General features: G+C 35.2%; 1 protein-coding gene across 1 annotated transcript in view; it reads left to right on the plus strand.

The window, feature by feature from the left end:
- Positions 1-19,477, plus strand: part of LOC141456485 (uncharacterized) — a 638,647-nt gene that overhangs the window by 36,660 nt on the left and 582,510 nt on the right. The gene's annotated exons all lie outside the window — the stretch shown is intronic.

The following is a 19,477-nucleotide window of genomic DNA, read 5'->3' on the forward strand; positions in this document are numbered from 1 at the left end:
TGGCGAACTTATGACCCGCGGGTCACAGTTACCCACTCAGGATTTTTAAATGACCCTCGCGTTGATTTTTATAATCTTATTTTATTTTATTGTATCAGTTGTTAGAGAAAAGACAATCAAAAATATTAAAAAATTATAGTATTTGCCGATTTTATAAAATAATATCCCTAAGTGGACATTGGCTGGCTGTTTTTCTATCGTATCACTGCACCTGTCAGTGACTTGTGACAGTTAATCTATAAACCTGACGCGAATCGTTGCATCATAGAACGGGAAGATTTGACCCGCTTATCAAAAAAAGGTTCACCATCACTGGTTTAGGTCCTCTGTAGGTGACATCTCCGTGAGTAGTTCAGTTTGTTAACCTTTTAGCTCGTAACTTAACTTTTTGCGAATACTTAGAATAGAAAATGGGACGGGACCTACACCCCAACACGGCACCGCAGCCACAAGAGGCTTAGTGTGTGCCTTCCCCTTTTTTGGAGTCTAGTAGTCGAAACCTCCCCTTCTGAAAAGGTTGAGGACTTTTCCTACCAGTTAGTTTCTTTTGCCCTACAATCTCCGTTGGCCTCAAACTTCTGAAGATATCTTAGCGCAACCGTTCGATTGCAATGCAATCAAACAACAAATGAATGGCCGTTTCCTCCTCATCCTGGCACAAACTGCACAACGGTTCCGAGCTAATAAGCCCTACCTTGTGCAGGTGCTTTCTGAACCTGCCATGTCCTGTGAATAGGCCAGTAATCAGAGTAATCTGATTTCTGCCCAAGTCCAGTGTCTCTTTGATTCTTTGTTTACACAGCAAGAGCATGTCACTCTTGCTGTGTTTGACCCCAGGACAGATCACCCAGCTCTTTTTTATGTTCTCTTCAGTTCCAATCTCTGAGAGTCACACGAAAATTACCCTTGGTGATCCCCGGGACTGGTTCCGGGCCAATGAAAGGAGTACTAGCTCCATTCCTGGCCAGTTTCGTTTCGTTCCCCTTAATCCAAATGACCCGGCACCCATTCCAGCCGAACTTTGTTGTGCCGAGCCAGTTGTTCGAGGGCTTTTTTACATTCCCAAACCAGGGAAGAGGTACTTCTGATGAAAGTAACGGCCTCTAGTGTAGCTTGGCGTCCGAAAATTTCGCGATACTTAAATTGAGGCCTTTTTCTTGAATGTATAAGATGACCAGAGATAAGAATCCACAATTTTACGATCTATCCACTAATTCTTCAACATAAAATGATAGTAGAGATCAGGTGTAGCAAGTAATCTGAAGAAAGAGATGCCTGTCTGAACTGTGGAGATGTATGCAATCATTCTTTGGTGACTTGCTGGTATTGTGGGTAACAAATTGTTATAAAACAGTAATTCTTCCACCACTGCGCTTGAAAGCAATAAATTATTAAAGCGCCAACAGTAGTATCGACTTAAACTCTACTCTTGTGACAACCAGATCCTTGATTTATGTCCAAACTAGTTTCACTTAAGGATACAGGATGCATCATTAGAAGCAGCTTTGGAAACTCTCTTCTTTGGAGTTGAATACACTGGTTAGAATCGCTGACATTGTCTTACGAAAGTCACGAGATGTGAACTTTTGGACATTTCATCTTTTGTTTCGCAATTCCTTAAAAACAAATTTTACTGCTCTTTTCCCTATCTCCTTCATAGATTTTTTTAATAAAGGATATAGCTAGATTTCTCTTTTAGTGAACACTTAGTCGTTCTCAGTAACTCAAATAGAGCGAAAAAAAAAATATAGTGACAGTAACCTGTTGATGACCACAAGGTCATTCAGGTGACCATTAGGTCACTGCATGCAGGTTTCTAGTGTTACTAACCCCATTCCATATTCACAGTTGCAACAGGTTATAAGCAATTTAAAGAGTTCACTTTTTTCTTTTTTACAGAATATTTTGGACCATTTTTTTTCTTCGCGTTAGTTAGTAGTAGTCTAGGTCATTAGGCCGAGGATTTAAAAGGTGTAATTTTGTTGGCAGTGTGTTGTGTATAAACGCAGGAACAATGCATTGTTAGTAACGCCAGATGTAAATCTACTGTGAACGATAAATCGATAATTCTCTGTTTGTTGTGTTCGAGGGGAAGGTTATAGCGTAGTCCGTTCTTCTATGTGTTGCGGTAAGGAGGGACAATTCACTGTCTAAAAATATATTTTACTGTAAAATATTCACACAAATGTATAAATGGACAAAAATGAGTAAGAAAATAAAAACCATCTTTTAAAAGTATTAGTCATTGCATTTATTACTTAAATATTACTTTAAAGTTAAATAATTCGCAAGTAAAGAAGAAAGTACAAGTAATTTAAAGCATCAACGAACGCCTGCTAGATGGTGATAACATGAAGTACATTATATAATAAAAATCTGGCCCTGGTTTTTCTCTTCATGGTTGCGTTGTATCTACACTAAATAAGAATTGCAACCTCATATATAAATTATTACATGCTTACGCAAAGATGAAATTTTTAATTTAGAGAAAATATTAAGATGAACTTTCCCGCTAGATAAATCTATATTTGAAGTGAAAATATATTAGTTTTACTTTTTGGATTGGTGAATTATTTCACTTACATACTGGTTAAAAGAAGTATTTTAGGGTTAGTAAATATTTTAATAGGGAGGTTGTGATATGATTTATTTATATTTTTAAGGCTTTCAACGAATACAAGTAATTTATCTAATTTTATTTTGAATCTTCATTGACGCTAAATTCTCTTTTAAAAAGTGTGATGTGAACAATCCTACGAATTTGTGTTAATCTCAAGGAGATAATTCATGAATTTTCTTCTATCTTCGAAGATTCGAATCATTCCTAAAAACATTACACAGTTTGTAACTGGTACGTACATTATTCTGCAATGTCGCTGGGGAGCTACTCCTAACAGAGAACTGCCCTAAAACAAATTTTTCTATAGAAATTAATTCAATATTATATTAAAAGTTATTAATCAATGTGTATGAAATTATATATCCGAAGTTTTTAGAAAAAGTCTTCTTCTTCTTCTTCTTAAATGGCGCTGCAACTCATGAAGAGTTTTGGCCTCCTCAAGACGTGCCCGCCAGGCGTCTCTATCAGGCCCTCCAGTTACGGAATCCAAGCATTGCCAAAGCATCACTTGCCACACAATCCTGCCATCGCGTTCTTGGTCTGCCTACCCTTCTGGGACCTTGTTCGCTACCATCCATAATTTTTTTTGGGCATTTCTTCATCCCCCATCCTTGCCACGTGCCCTGCCCATCGCAGTTTTTCGAGTTTTATAATTTTGGCGATATCCGGTTCCTTGAACAAAGGCATATACCTCTCGGTTTTTCCTGATTCTGCAACTCTGTCCATTACGTACAGGGCCTTCCGCTCGAATACCGCCAAGGACCTCTCATCTACTTTTTACATGGTCCATGCTTCGGAGCCGTATATAAGCACTGGCCGGATCAACTCTTGTACATTTGAATTTTCGTGCTGTGGGAGATAAGCTTGCTTTTGATGTACTTTACTAGGCCAAAATAGCACCTATTTGCGGCCATAATTCTTCTTTTAACTTCCAGGCTCTCTTGATTTTCACTACTAACTAGGAACCCTAGATAGCCAAGCTCGTTAACCGCCTCGAATTTGTAGTGCACAATCGTCAGCTGCTGTTCCTGGATGGTAGAGCTATATCCCGTACGCATATATTTTGTCTTGGCTTCATTAACTACCAAGTCTAACCTTCTGGCTGCCATTTCTAGTGCCAGGAAGGCTTCTTTCATGGCATTCATCGATCTTGCTATAATATCGATATCATCAGCGTATGCAAGCAGCTGGACAGTCTTATTTAGTAGCGTACCACTAGCTTGAATACCAGAGTCCTTCATAGCCTTCTCCAACGCCAGGTTAAATAAATATTATATTAAAAATTATTAATCAATGTGTATGAAATTGTATATACGAAGTTTTTAGAAAAAGTCTAGGCACCATTTTGTTACTGGTCAAATATATCTCTTTCCAAATGAAGATAAGAAAATCATAACTATTTTTGCATCAACAACCCCGTCCTACTTGATCTGCAATTTGAGTTATTCCCAAAGTCTATACTTATTTCTTTTCCAGAACAGCAGTATCTCTATAATGACGGGTAAGCCAAGTATGAAAGAAAATTCTTGTTTCGAGGAATGCAGATTTACTGGATAGTTCACTGGCATTGCTGTACAGTAAACATAATTAATGACTTTGTTAGAAATTATATCTAGCGAGATAAACATGTTAATGAATTGAACTTGGTGCATACAAGTTTGATTGCTGTGGAACGAAGGTGAGGAGGTTGATTGTTGAAGGCCAACGGTGCGTGTCTCCTCTGGTATACTGTACTCTGTTCTGTTAGAAACATCTCTTCAGACTTCTAATCCAAAACTCCTTTTCTGTTTCAAACTAACTAATTCAGTTTAAATTTTCTCTTGTCGCCCTGTATTCCAGCTTATTTCCTTCGTATCTAATTTTGAACTGTGCTTAACTTGTGTGCCTTAAAAATAAGCTGTAGTACTGAGTTGTACAGTAGATGTGAACCTAGCGGTTGTTATAACTTAAGCCTGTTTCTAACTTTATACACAGTTTGTGTTAACTAGAGAACTCTTCTGTACCATCATATCCACACAATAGTTCACAATAAGTTCGCTGTTTAACTCCCGTTGTACATAATCCTTAATTATACTTAAGTATATTGTATATTACGAGTGTATTATAACCCTATTATATTATTTCTTACTCAGTTGTACCGTTGTCCTTCTTTACAAGGAAGTAAATAAGTGCATTTTATACAGGGTGAACCAGTAAGTATTGTCCATAAGCCTACTGTACATCTAAAGTGCAGTTCAATGCCAACTTCATATTTTCCCCTGTTCTTGAGTGACGTCTCTTTAATTTTTTTTTCTAAAATCATTACTTTTTTGCAATAAAAAGAAAGTTTTAGTTCGAATTTTGATTATCTAACCCGGAAATGTAAAATAGGTGAAAGTCGTGACATTTTATTTCTTTTGGGTTCTTCCTGAGATATGGAAATCAGTTAGCGTACAAATCTCTCAACTGAAAGATTTCTGAACATTTGATGCACTTCTTGTATGTATGACCAAAGCTTGGAAACCAGTTTTCGAGTTCATTCTAATTACAACATTTCAGGAAAGCAGAATGGATATGCTAAACTGCTATTTCAGTATACTGCATGTTCATACTAGTTATAGTATTTCCAATTCTATGGAGAAACTGTACCACTAGCGTAAACCTGTTCAGTTTTCAAAATAAGGAAGTCAGAATAACATGCAATTTGTGGCGTACATTTTTTCACAATTAGGACCTCTCACAATATTCCGCTACTATATCTACAATAGCTGTATTTGTATTTGAAAATGCTGGGAAGGAAGTTTATGACAAAATGATATGCCCAAAAAATCTTTATGATGGATGTACTCATCATGAAACGAAATTTGAAATAAGGCAATTTTGGCCTGCTTATCCCAAAATAAAGTTCTAATTTGAACTTAATTCGCGATTAAAAAATTGCTATTCTGCAGAAGAATATTTTCAAATGTTAGCAAAGATTGTGACCACAATGCTGAAGCAGTGGTACTTTTTAATAATGTATATACAGGGTGTCCCAAGCTGTATGGATAACGACTTTTTCTCGGAAACTAAGATAGTTAGAAAAAAACTAAAAAATACGTGTTCCCTTAGTTTTTTGTTAGAAATCCAAATTTAATTTGTGAATTAGTTTCGGTGCTTCCAGAAGCGAGGTACAGGCTACATTTTTTACAAAATTCATTTTTTCAAATGGGGAGGTGCAATTTTTATTTAAGAAATAGATTCCTCTATTTTTTTTAAAGAAAAATTTACTAGAACGATTTTTTTCTGTGAGCGATATTTTACAAGTTGTGAATGTAAACATGATTCTTATAAGAAATTTCAAAATGATAATATTATAACGGTTTTTTGATTGAATAAGAAGAAAAGTACTATTTTATTATAAATTTTCCCCCTCATTAATACTACACATCATGCTCGAAATGGCCTCCACAATTAGAGTTGCATAGACATGCTCTTTCCTGCCAATTGTTCCTTACTGCCAAAGAGATAGATTCGGCTTTAACCGAGTTACAGGCATCTACGAGTATTATTCTCTGCTTTAGTTCATCTACAGATGCAATCCCGGCTTGATTCTGATGCACCTAGATTTAGAAATGCTTTTAGATAAGCAGAAATAAGAAAAGAAAGAAAAAAGTTATGAATAATCACCTTGTTTTTCAGGTATCCTCAAAGGAAATAGTCCGTAGGTGTCAAATTCAGAACGAGGTGTCACTGAATTCCCCCCGTGTCGATATAACACGCCCATCAAATTGCCTTCGAGATATCTCTTTACATGTCTGATGGTTTTATATCGACACGGCGGCGATTCAAATTTATTCAGAGTAAAATTTATAATAAAATAGTACTTTCCTTCTTATTCAATCAAAAAACCGTTATAGTATTATCATTTTGAAATTTTTTTTAAGAATCATGTTTTCATTCATAACTTGTAAAATATCGCTCACAGAAAAAAATCGTTCAGGTAAATTTTTCTTTAAAAAAATAGAGTAATCTATTTCTGAAATAAAAACCCCACCTCCCCATTTGAAAAAATGAAGTTGGTGCCTGTATCTCGCTTCTGGAAGCACCGAAACTAATTCACAAATTAAATTTGGATTTCTAACAAAAAACTAAGGGAACACGTATTTTTTAGTTTTTTTCTAACTATCTTAGTTTCCGAGAAAAAGTCGTTATCCATATAGCTTGGGACACCCTGTATATCTTCAGTCTGTAAAATAATCGAGATGGCTAAAATATATATATACGAGGTGTGTTCAAAAAGTAACGGGAATTTTTAAATTTCGCGGGTTTGGAGAGTCTGATTGTAAAATTTTTTTTTATGTTGGTACACATGCCCCTGAAGTACGATAAAATTTTCAGTAATATTCATTGTTTACTTCTTAAGTGGCAGCCGTTAAGGTTAGACGTGTTTTTCGAGCTTGGCGATTTTTGTTTGTTAAAAAAAATGGATCAAAGAATTTGTATTAAATTTTGCGTAAAAAATGAAATAAAGTGTGTGAAATGTTAATAAAGGCATATGGTGAGTCTGCTATGAGTAAAACAAGGATTTACGAGTGGTATAAGCGTTTCCAAGATGGCCGCGAAAACGTTGAAGATGACGAACGACCTGGACGTCCAAGCACATCAACAACCGATGAAAACGTGAAAAAAGTGAAAGAAATGGTTATGAACGATCGCCGAATCACAATCAGAGAAGTCGCTGATGATGTTGCCATATCAATTGGCTCATGCCATGAAATTTTTTCGGATGTTTTGGGTATGAAACGTGTGGCAGCAAAATTTGTTCCAAAATTGTTGAATTTCGAACAAAAACAGCGGAGAATGGAAGTGGCTCAAGAGTCACTCAATGAAGTCGACAACGATGCGGATCTACTGAAACGTGTTATAACAGGTGACGAAACATGGGTTTACGGATATGATGTCGAAACTAAGGCTCAATCGTCCCAGTGGAGGCATTCTGAATCGCCAAGACCGAAAAAGGCTCGACAAGTGCGGTCGAATGTGAAGGTTATGCTCACTGTGTTCTTCGATTTTAATGGCATAGTGCATCATGAATTCTTGCCACAAGGTCAAACAATCAATAAGGAGTACTACCTACAAGTTCAACGCCGTTTGCGTGAAGCAATCCGAAAAAAACGCCCGGATTTGTGGCAAAACAATTCATGGATTTTGCACCACGATAATGCACCTGCTCACACTTCATTGCTTGTTCGTGAATTTTTGGCCAAAAACAAAACTTTAACGATGCCCCAGCCTCCATATTCGCCAGACATGGCTCCATGTGACTTTTTTCTATTTCCAAACATAAAAAGGCCGTCGTTTTACAAGCATAGATGACATTAAAAGCGAATCGCTGAAAGAGCTGAAAGCTATCACAAAGATCGAGTTTCAGAAGTGTTTCGAGGATTGGAAAAAGCGCTGGCACAAGTGTATTGTATGCGAAGGGGACTACTTTGAAGGCGACAATATTAATTTAGATGAATAAATAAATATTTTTTTCAAAAAACGAAAATTCCCGTTACTTTTTGAACACACCTCGTTTACATATACAATTTTCAGTTTTGATAAAAATTCCATAACAAGAAGTATTGTTTTCCTGTATGGATTTTTGATGCGTCCCATTCCGTTCATGGCACCTGCAATTTTCTAATGTAGTTCATGAATACGTTACTTACAACACATTGATCATTCAAATTTATTTAAAACATTATTTGTGGAAAAATTTACTAGCTGGAGCCTGCTGGAGGTATTGGGGTCTCACTAAATTGTCGTTTCAGTTACGTACAGGCTTTTAAACTGTAAAAACTGTTCCATAAAACGTGTAGATAAAGTCCAGTAAGTTCATTCACATTTTCCAAGTATCGCTGTGTTGTTAGATAAGGGTTTTAAGAAGGGAATTCATTTCTTCCAGCTGGAAGTAATGTTTAATGCATTATACGATTAAAAAAATTCGTGTCTACTGCTCAATTTAATTGATCAATAAATTATAATGCAGAGCTACCCGCTTGTTTCACGTGATTCTATAGTTTTTTTTATGGAGTTATGACATTCAGATAGCTCTGCAAATATTTCTCGCGGGTTAATATTGGGGTGAGTAAAAAACAGATGACTGTTTCAAGGGTTAAAATGAATTATTATTTTTTCTTACACCAAATATCTTCTAACTTTCGAAGTACAGTCCATTATGTTCTATGGTTAGTGGCCATCTAGAAGCTAGCTGTTCGATTCCCTGCTGGTACCACTGGAAAAAGTCTTCTATTCCAGTTTTTACCTCCTCCCAATGTTTTAAATGTTTTCCCTTTAAGAAAGTGAGCCATTGCTCGGAAAAGATAGAAGTCCGAAGGCGCCAAGATCAGGGCTATAGGATGGGTGCGGTAGATGCTCCATGGCATCCATTTCAGCAAGGCTTTGAGTGCCGGGAAGTGTGCGGCCAGGCGTTGTCCAGCTGCAGCAAAACATTCTTCTTATTGACCAAAGCCGGGTATCGCCTCTCCAAAAATTAGTGCATTCGATGGAGCTGTTCTGAATGAAGCTCAGAATTGACAGAACGTCCTTCCGGAACTAACTCATAGTGGATTACACCTTCAAAACTGTCAGCATTGTCTTCTTTTCAAATTGACATCGCCTTGCGACTGATTAGAGCGGGCTAGCCTCGGTCTATCCACTGTCCTGATGAGTTAGGATTGCGCCAGTAAATCCACTTTTAATGAAACGTTCGCCATTTGGATTTTGAAGGAGCAAACAGCATGTTTTGCAGGCGACGTTCGGCTTGCTGCAAGGTGAGCTCATGTGGAACTTCTCTACAAGCTCTCTTCACTTTACCTAATTCGTGTAAGTGGCGATTCACACTTGACTGTGACAAACCAAATTCGGAGGATTGCTGCCGAATACTTTTTGTAGGATCATCTTCAATAGCGTGTCGTAGAGCCGTCCACCACTAACGGTCGCCCTGTGCCTATCTGCCTTTCCAAGCTTGTATCACCATTTTCAAATTTGGCGGTAAACCTTCTCACAGTCCGCTCATTAAGGTTAGATTCCTCTTCAACTTCCCGTATCAAACGCTTGGTAAATTTTCTTTTCCTGTAATGTCGCAAAATTACTTGAATTTTACACCTCAACCTCATTTTAGTTGAAAGACTTTCAAACAAGTACTGAGCCTCACAGAAAGACATTATGATTACAAAATGATTCAATATATAATTCAAGGATTAAAAAAATACCGATAACAACAACATTGGAATCATGTGAGTAAGCAGTTACAATTAGTGACAGGAACATTTTAAGTGGAAGACATTTTCTCTTGATTCAATCTCTGAATATGGACAAAAATCTGAAACTGGTTAGAATATAATAGAAAAAAAAAGCAAGCTATGACTGATAAAAGCGTTAATATAAGTGCAATTTGCTTGTACTATTGCAAGTTGTTTACTGAGAAATGTTTGCAAGGGATAATCCATGTTTGCAGCATCCATTGAGAGAATTGACGCAAAATAAAAAGGTTAAAATCACCCATGAGATATTACCTGCAATACATAAATTGACTTAATGTTTAAATAAATGGGTTGTTTTTAAAATACCCTTATAAAATGGGTCTACGGGTTTGTGTATTCTATTATTCTACTTGATACAATAACAAAAGCCAATGCTGAAATCATTTTACCTGCCCTTTCGCTCTTTTGTTTGTATATTTTATATTCAATTAAAAATGCTTTAATTCGAAAATTCCTCTGCTAAAATATATTAATTTATTTTTAACTGCAAAAATAAAGGAAACATAAATATAAAAAGAAACGCAATATACGAGCAACCATTTATTTATTTAATTTTTTTCTACTAAATAATGTTTGAGTGCACTGACTACAATCTATTGTGGCAATCACCAGGTTGTAGCAACCCCCATATGTATTGTACAAGTTAATTTTTCACTAGCTCTTACTTACAATATGTGGAAGTATTACAGTCTTTTAAGCTTGAAAATAATTGTTTCTGAGTAGTGTTTGCCCTAGAGTGTGTTATTAACACTGCATTGCCAATCCGAAGTCAATTTGACTCCAAAAACAAATAGGAATGGTCTCTGTTTCCCCACATCACATAGCTATCCCGAAATGCTCTTAGATATGCTATCCCCATTCTCTCACCATTTGGATAATCACGAGCTGAAGACCATGGAATTCTTCGTTTCTTTTTGCAGATTAGTTTACTTGAAACATAAGAGTCAATTCGACTCCTGATCGGCAATATAAGTAGATTTTATGTTATTAACTTGACTCCAGATTATTGCCTTAATGCTTAATTGATAAATTTACATAATTTTCAAAGAAAGTATCAAGGCACAAAAAAAGCCTCTTTCTAGAATTGATTTTCTGTCCGAATTGCAGCAAAAACTTGTAGCGAAGTGGGTAATTTCCGATCCGTGTCAACAGCGCACAGTAATTGAAAAAATAGTAAATGTAATTAAAAAACTGAAAAAGTCCTTGATCAGAAGGCAGCCAATCAGGGTTCTAGGAAATACTGAAATTACTGCGATCCTAAGTTGAAGTTAATTCCTTCTGCGCGAAATGTTAAAGCCGATTTGTGGACAAAATTTGTTTTTTCGTTCTTAATTCCTATTCTTTCTCATCCTTTAATGCAAATTTTATTATTAAAATTGAAATTAATATAAAAAAAAGATAAAAATAAATTATGGAGTCATCATGATTCCATACATTGGCAATAACTGACTAAGTTCGAGCATTGCCAATGCAGTGTTAAGAATAAAATGTCACATAAATGCTAAACCTTAGATGGTCCAAGCTATGTAATGTTTATGTGAAGATGCAAACGTGAATCCAGTGAGTAACTTACATGATGCACATTGCAGCGTTAACGTTGCATGCTTTGTGGCTGCAGTTTTCCTCTTGTTCGTGTCTCACAAATGTTAGTTCATTCTTTTTATTTTCACTCTCTAGATTAGGAAATTATTTGCGTTCATATCTCGAATTCTCGAAATGGACTTTTCAACTAAATATTATGAGGTTCTCCAAGTTTGGTTTTTATAAAATAGTCTGTCAATATGTCAATAATATAATAATACTTAATTGAGCATATTGTACTCATGCTAATCTATAACTTATTTAGAGCATTTTTTTTATCTAGGACAATTTAATTAAGGATACATTTTGAAATCGTATAATTGGTTTTTTTTCTTCTTCTAGTATTGTGCTAGATTACTTCGGTTTGGTAACCACTGCAACAAAAGCTTTTTCGTAATTGGTGAAGTAGATAAATTGCCCAGCGTTTAACATCTGCGTCCTCTTCTTGATTATCACCATCCTAAAGGTCTTCTTTTTGCTCTGCTTTTACTTTGAGATTTTTGGTTGTAAAGTTCTATAATATTATTATATTTTTAATAAATAAGCCATTTCTACTTTCTCCTACTTCTAATCTCATGGTGTCAATTAAAAAATTCCCTTCCAACACTACATGAATCTATTCTAAAAAAAAAAAAAAAAAATTATAAAGTGATCAACCTATGGGGTTGTTCGGAAAATAATGCAGGATTTTATGTTTTCTTTAAAATACCCCTTATTAATCCTCTTTCAAACAAAAATGTTTGTTTACCTCTGTAACATTTTGCTACGAGTACTTTGTAATAATTCAGTCTTTACTAAGATGTCAAAGCGTGATTTTCGCATAATTTTGTTTTACGAGTTCAAACTCGGCCGGAACGGGGCCCAAACGGCCAGAAATATCAACGATGTCTGGGGCGAAGGCAGAGTATAGGTGAGTGCACTGTTCAACCGTGGTTCCAGAGATTTCCAGAGGGAGACTTGAGCCTTGAAAACAAAGAAGGCCGTGGAAGAACTTCTGCCCTTGATGACGATGTTCTCCGATCTTTGGTGGAAGAAAATCCCAGAACAACTGTTCGAGAACTGGCAGGGAAACTCGGAAGTCAGCAAATCAACCGTCAATGGCCGTCCAAGGTTGGTCATACATGAGGTTCCTCACACATTAAACGACCGCCAAAAAGATCAGCGGTATGAAATTTGTGCTGCACTTCTTTGCCGAAACAACAGCGATCCTTTTCTGTCCAGAATTGTGACTTGCGATAAAAAGTGGATCCTCTACGACAACACCAGACGCTTTGGACAGTGGCTTGACAAAGGAGAAGCAGTACGACATTTTCTAAAGCCCCCCAAAAAAGATGATGGTTACTATTTGGTGGGCTTCATTTGGTCTGATTCATTACAGCTTCTTGTATCCTGGCGGAACGATCCAATGCCGAATCTTATTGTAACCAAATTGACCTAATGCATCAGAAATTGACAATAATGAAGCCATCCTTAGTCAATCAAAAGAGGCCCATTCTGTTGCATGACATCGCTCGGCCACATTTCTTTCCGAAAATTGTTGGAGCTTGCTATGCCTGCCACACCCGCCCTACTCACCGGACCTCTCGCCTACTGATTACCATTTTTTAGACACCTGGACCGCTATTTACAAAATAAAAAATTTATTAACCTAAGAATATTAGAAAATGTGTTTTCTGAATTCTAAGGATTCCAAATTCTATACATAGGGTTTAAAAAAGTTACCCACACGTTGGCAGAAATGTATAGAAAATAATGGAGACTATTTTGATTAATAAAAACAGTTATAAATAATAATAATAATAATTTTTTTAATTATAATCTTGCATTATTTTCCGGACAACCGGAAATATTCGTTTGCTATCTCTACACGTTTACAGAAAAACCAGGAGTCGTAATCGATATAATGAACAAAATATTGAATAAAGAGCTATTTCCGCTTGTGAAATTCAATCTTGAACGCATTTAACTCACCTAAACCGGAAGCAGATTACGTAGCACTTCCCTAAAGTACATTACACAAAAATGGCCTTTAGAATCTGCCTACCCTTTTTTCCCCCAGAAGCAAACTTAATCAAATTTACTAATTTACGTAATAGAGATGTTTGTCAAAGTAAGACATAAAATTTACAAATCTAATTAAGCACCAAATGCTGGAAAAGTTAACTACGATCGCTATCGTTGTTCTGGCTTTATAGTTACGAGTTCATGGAAGTTTCGTTCAAACGATAAAGTTTGTTATTTCCACAACAGCATTACCGGCAGTGCCATTATTTCCCCAAGCTCTCGTAGAGAAGCGTCGTCATCAGTGGCTCCATAAATAATCCTTTTGCTGTTGACCTCGACAGTTACGATGAGAGGTACTAATTAAGACTGTTTATTCATCTACAGTGAAGTTCAGTTTAATGGCATTGACCCACTAATACATTCAAACACAAACTTCCTTTTTAAGGACACGCTCAAGATTTTGTAAACTACTGTAATTTTCCTTTTTTCGCAGAAAGTATTTTTTTGTTTATTTGTCCAAAATCAGCGCAGCGCAACGGTAACAATGAATATTAGACACGAACGAGTGGAGAAGTTGCCCAGTGTTAACACTTCAAAATACATTGAACCATTAGTAACCTTCTTTAGTAGGTAGCAGATCACGAAGCCACTGTCTTTTAAGACATCTTGTTGTGGTAACAGGTTTGGGAAGAAAGATTTATGAACTAGATAAATTTACGTATCACTGCAGGTTGAAAAGTAATTTTCCTGTACCGGATTTTGGCGACTTAAATCATTCCAATATATTCTAGCAAATACGAGCGCGGGTCTTCACAGATGAACCTAATTGCCAACATGAACAAGAGCTTCGTTGAAGACGATGTGGTTAACTCAGAGCACGTTATTCGGCCACAGCTACTTATAGCAAGAAAAGAAGTCGAGAAGATTTGTTAGACGAGAATTGGACAATATTTTGGATTATACTATGAACATTTGCTTTAAATACAAATTATATTGTCAATTATTATTAACCATTTATCCTATTATATTTTGCATTTATGATTATGTATGTAAAATTTACATTGTAAATACATATTAGTATTCAGTATTATTACAAAATGTTGATTTAATTAACTGTTTTTTCAGTGATTCCCTCTGAATCAATTTATTAAGTAAAAATCATTTTAACATTTATTATAAAAATGTCTTATATTTGTTTTATATTCCATTCTATTTAACTGTAAATAAGCTATGTAAAATAGTCAACTCATTGCTATGAGTTGTGTACACTTTAAGCATTAAAAAAATTCCTTCATTCATATATGTATGTATAATTAATTAACTAGTGACATAAAATTTGAATTAAGTGAATTTATGAAATATATAAGTAATGTATATTTAGTGTATATACTGTATATTTTATTATATTACTATAAATTTTATTGTATATTTTGTTATATTGCCTTATATTTTATCGTAACTTTTTTTATATATATTTATATAATGCGTATTTTCTTTTTGTATATTTTATGTTCATTAATTGTATGAATACTTCTGTAGACATTAAGAATAAACGATTCTCTTCTAGGGTTACTGGACGGGGGAATTGTATTATATTTTACAATTAATAAAAGTTATGTTTATATATATTATATATTTTTTTAGTAATGAGATGAGCGTTCTACCAGTTTTTTGCTCAAAAAAAGCTCTGGTTTTAAATATATAAAAATCAAAAGATTATTGAAAATTACCCATCATCCTCTCTCCTCAACTAGTAGATTGAGAAGATTGTTAATCTCTTTGTAAAGATCTGCTATTTGAAATGGTTTACGAGACTTCAATTGATTCTGGCTTGAAATAGGAATGAAAAGAACAATGAAAACCTCAGTATTACAAACTTATCTTACGTATACCATCTATTTGTTTTTAACGTCTCCATTGTTAAAAAACTATAGTAAAGACAATTTTACAATAAGAGATGTAATATTATTTTACAAAAATTAAACTATTATGAGTTCAACAATGGAATGGTGGAATGTTTGGAGTTTTTAAGTGGAATTGTCAAAAATGGTAAACGACCAAGTTCAAGCAATTTGCTACGTTTTAGTTCTTTTTCTTTCTTTTATTAATTTTCTCGTAAATTGCATTCTGACGACACAGTTTTTCGGACTCGTCCAAGAAGCCTGCATTACTGAGTAATTTCAAAGTAATTTCGAAGTACCATTTCACTCTGACCATTTTCCAGCTACACTCAATCTGTATTATTTTCTTTTGAATCAAGTTAAAATTTCAAATATACCCTTGATTTACCAAAAGAATTTTTTGAAAATGTCAATTTTTTCAGATGTACGAGGGTCGTTTGAAAAGTCCGTGCAAAAATAAAAACTACTTAATTTTTTGGGGTAAACCTTTTTTATTTTTCAACATAGTCTCCTTTTAGGCTTATACACTTCGTCCAACGCTGCTCTAGTTTGTTGATCCCTTCCGAATAATAGGATTTGTCCAAATCTGAAAAATAGCCATTCGTTTCTGCAATCACCTCCTCGTTTGAATAAAATCTTTTTCCCGCCAGCCATTTCTTCATATTGGGGAACAAATAGTAGACAGAGGGAGCCAAGTCTGGAGAATAGGGGGGGTTGTGAAACGAGTTGGAACCCTATTTCCATTAATTTTGCGACCACAACTGCTGAGGTGTTAGCTGGTGCGTTGTCGTGATGGAAAAGGACTTTTTTGTGGGCCAATCGTGGGCGTTTTTCTAGCAGCTCGGTTTTCAAACGGTCCAATAACGATGAATAATATGCACCTGTAATAGTTTTACCCTTTTCCAGATAGTCGATGAGGATTATTCCTTGCGAATCCCAAAAGACAGTCGCCATAATCTTTCCGGCCGAAGGAACGGTCTTCCCCCTTGGTAACCCATTGTTTAGATTGTTCTTTGGTCTCAGGCGTGTAGTGATGTATCCATGTTTCATCCACAGTGACGAAACGACGCTTAAAGTCCTGCAGATTCTTCTGGAACAGCTGCAAACTGTCCTTGCAAACACTTCACACGATTTTCGTTTTTGGTCAAGCGTGAGCAATCGCGGCACCCATCTTGCGGATAGCTTTGTCATGTCCAAATGTTGATGCAAAATATTATGTACCCGTTCATTCGAGATGCCCACAGCACTAGCAATCTCACGCACCTTCACTCTTCTGTCATCCATTACCATATCATGGATTTTATCAATGATTTCTGGAGTAGTAACCTCAACAGGGCGTCCAGAACGTTCAGCGTCACTTGTGCCCATATGGCCACTCCGAAAATTTTGAAACCATTTATAAACTGTTCTAATCGAAGGTGCAGAGTCACCATAATGTTTATCAAGCTTCTCTTTAGTCTCCTGAGGCGTTTTGCCTTTCATAAAGTAGTGTTTAATCAACACACGAAATTCTTTTTCGTCCATTTTTTGAAAATCACTCGACTTCCTCGATTCAAACGAATGCCAAACACAAAGAAATAGACCGATCTGGCTGAATCTTTTTTTTGCCTACCAACAGTAGCCCTGCTGATAGGGAGTTTATTTACAGTATCGCATAACATGTGGTTTGTACAACATGTTATTATATACAATGCAATCCATAATTAAATACTAAACTACATATACATAATAGTAATAATAAACTACATATACCTAATAATAATAATAATAATAATAATATTAATAAACAAACTATTTATACATAATAATACTAATAAACAATAAAATATATATACATAATAATAAACTATATATACATAATAATGCAGAATTATATCTACAATTTTTAATATACATACATGCAATACATAAAACTCTTTACAATATATAAATACACCCTAAGAAACAATATATTTAATACAGACTAATATACAATATATTTATAATACACACTATTATACAATATATATACATTTATAATACATAACGCTATTTACAACATTTATACATATTACTTTATTTTTTATATACATAACATAATGCGTACCATTTCCATCAAAAATTTCAGTCAGTCTAGTCAAAAAATGTCTATCGATATTGAATGTATAAATTTGTCAAATGTTGGTAACTTGTCTCTTGATAGGAGTAAAGATCTCTCGATGGGCCAGTTGTGTCCTGTTGTCGTAACGTCTTGTATTAGTTGATGTCTGTACCGGTCCAGAAACGGGCAGTCATATATTAAGTGGGTCCAAGTTTGTTCTGTAGTATTGTCGCAAGGGCAGCTGCTGTCGTCAATTATATGAAATCTGCGCAAGTAGTGTCTAGTTCGTCCATGTCCTGTCAGTACTTGTGTTAGTTTGTAATTAATTTTAAAATGTCCCATTTGTTTCCGGTCTTGTATCGTCGGTATGAAACTTGGTGTGTGTTCTTCCAAGAGATGCTACTAACTAAACATAACCCCGATACGCGCCGGTGGTGCTATCTCTCTGACTTTGCACGGACTTTTCAAACGACCCTCGTATAATGGTAAAAAAATTTCAAAAGAAATTGCAAAATATTTTCAAGTTTTATTATTGACTTATGGTAGACTTGGTAAAACATTTACTTTGTTCCTATCTAAATTAATGTTTTATTTAGCCGTTGGGAAAGAATTCTGAAGTCTGTGATACCGATATAAAGGAAAAACAAAAACATTGGATCTGTTGTTAAAGTAAGCTATTGATTGTTGGTTCAGTGTTGTTGTTATTAGGCTTTTGTAAGTATTTTTTGTGTATTTTGTGTAAAATTTGTGTGTACATTAATATTAAGGGTTCAGCCAGTCTGAATTTTGTTAAAATGTTATTACTTTGAACAATTCGTTGCTCATGCAATGAAATAAATGAATTGGAAATTTTAAATTCATTAGTTTAATTTCTAAGAAGTATTTATATTGTATTATTTGAAACTATGTTTTATTAAGCCAATGTAATCTACATGTAATAACGTGCGCTTCAAAGAAGCTAGAAAGTTGGCTAAAATCCAATAGAATTCCGGAAGTATGGATGAGAAACCATTATTATTCCCACTTCTATATGCATCCAGGAAATGGGTTATATTTGTGATTTAACAGATAGTATACTTTTTGAACATAGATTATGTCCTTAACACTGCAAATTGTTTTTCTTTTTGTTAATAACTTTATTTTTTGTTTGCGTGTGATTCTTTTTCTTTTGTAGTTAAATGCAATTTTTTTCAGTAATTTAATAGCGGTCCATTGATCATGTATTTTTATGTATCGTATTCAAAGCTTACATTTTCTAAAATATAAATAAATAAGTTGAATTTTCCAATGGCCTAAAACTGGGATGTTGTACTTGGCTAGAAACGTCTTGACAGACAATGCAGTGTGTGCTGGCGCATTGTCTTGATGGAGAACCCATGACTTGTTCTTCCACAAATCGGGTCGTTTTTTCCTTACTCTTTCACGGAGTTGAGCAAGCACCTCACGATAGTAATGTTGATTAATTATAATCGATATTTTCATCCGTTTTGGACGTGGAAGGGCGACCCGGGCGGTCATCATCTCCGACGTCTTCTCGGCCATCTTGGAAACAACTTGAACCACTCAAAAACTAGCACACGTGATAAACATTCATCGCCATAAACTTCTTTTAATAAAAGATAGGTTTCAGTAGCGGTTTTACCAAGTTTTGATGTGAAATTTCACGACAATTCGTTGCTCTACTACATGTGTAGTATCATGTTTTTCGGCAAAACGAAACTAACACTTCTTACACAAACGACGGTTTCGGTCAGACTGATTTCTCTACAAACACATGAGACGCTGCAATCGAAAGAGAAGGCTTTACGCTGCACAGCGGTCGGTCGTTAGGATTTGGCGCGTGCATAGTAGTTCTTCTGTAGCAGCATCAGTCTCATTATTTAATAGCCACACCTCGTATAGAATATATTTTGAGTGTCTGGTAATTTTTTTTTAAAAAATGGCCCAGCAATGAGATAGAAAATAATATGTACTTTCATACTAAATTAGCAGCCATATGCAAATATACTGACTAAAGGAC

The sequence above is a fragment of the Rhodnius prolixus genome, unplaced genomic scaffold, assembly GCF_049639745.1.
Source record: "Rhodnius prolixus isolate KJV_2025 unplaced genomic scaffold, Rpr scaffold_4, whole genome shotgun sequence".
Lineage (NCBI taxonomy): Eukaryota > Metazoa > Arthropoda > Insecta > Hemiptera > Reduviidae > Rhodnius > Rhodnius prolixus.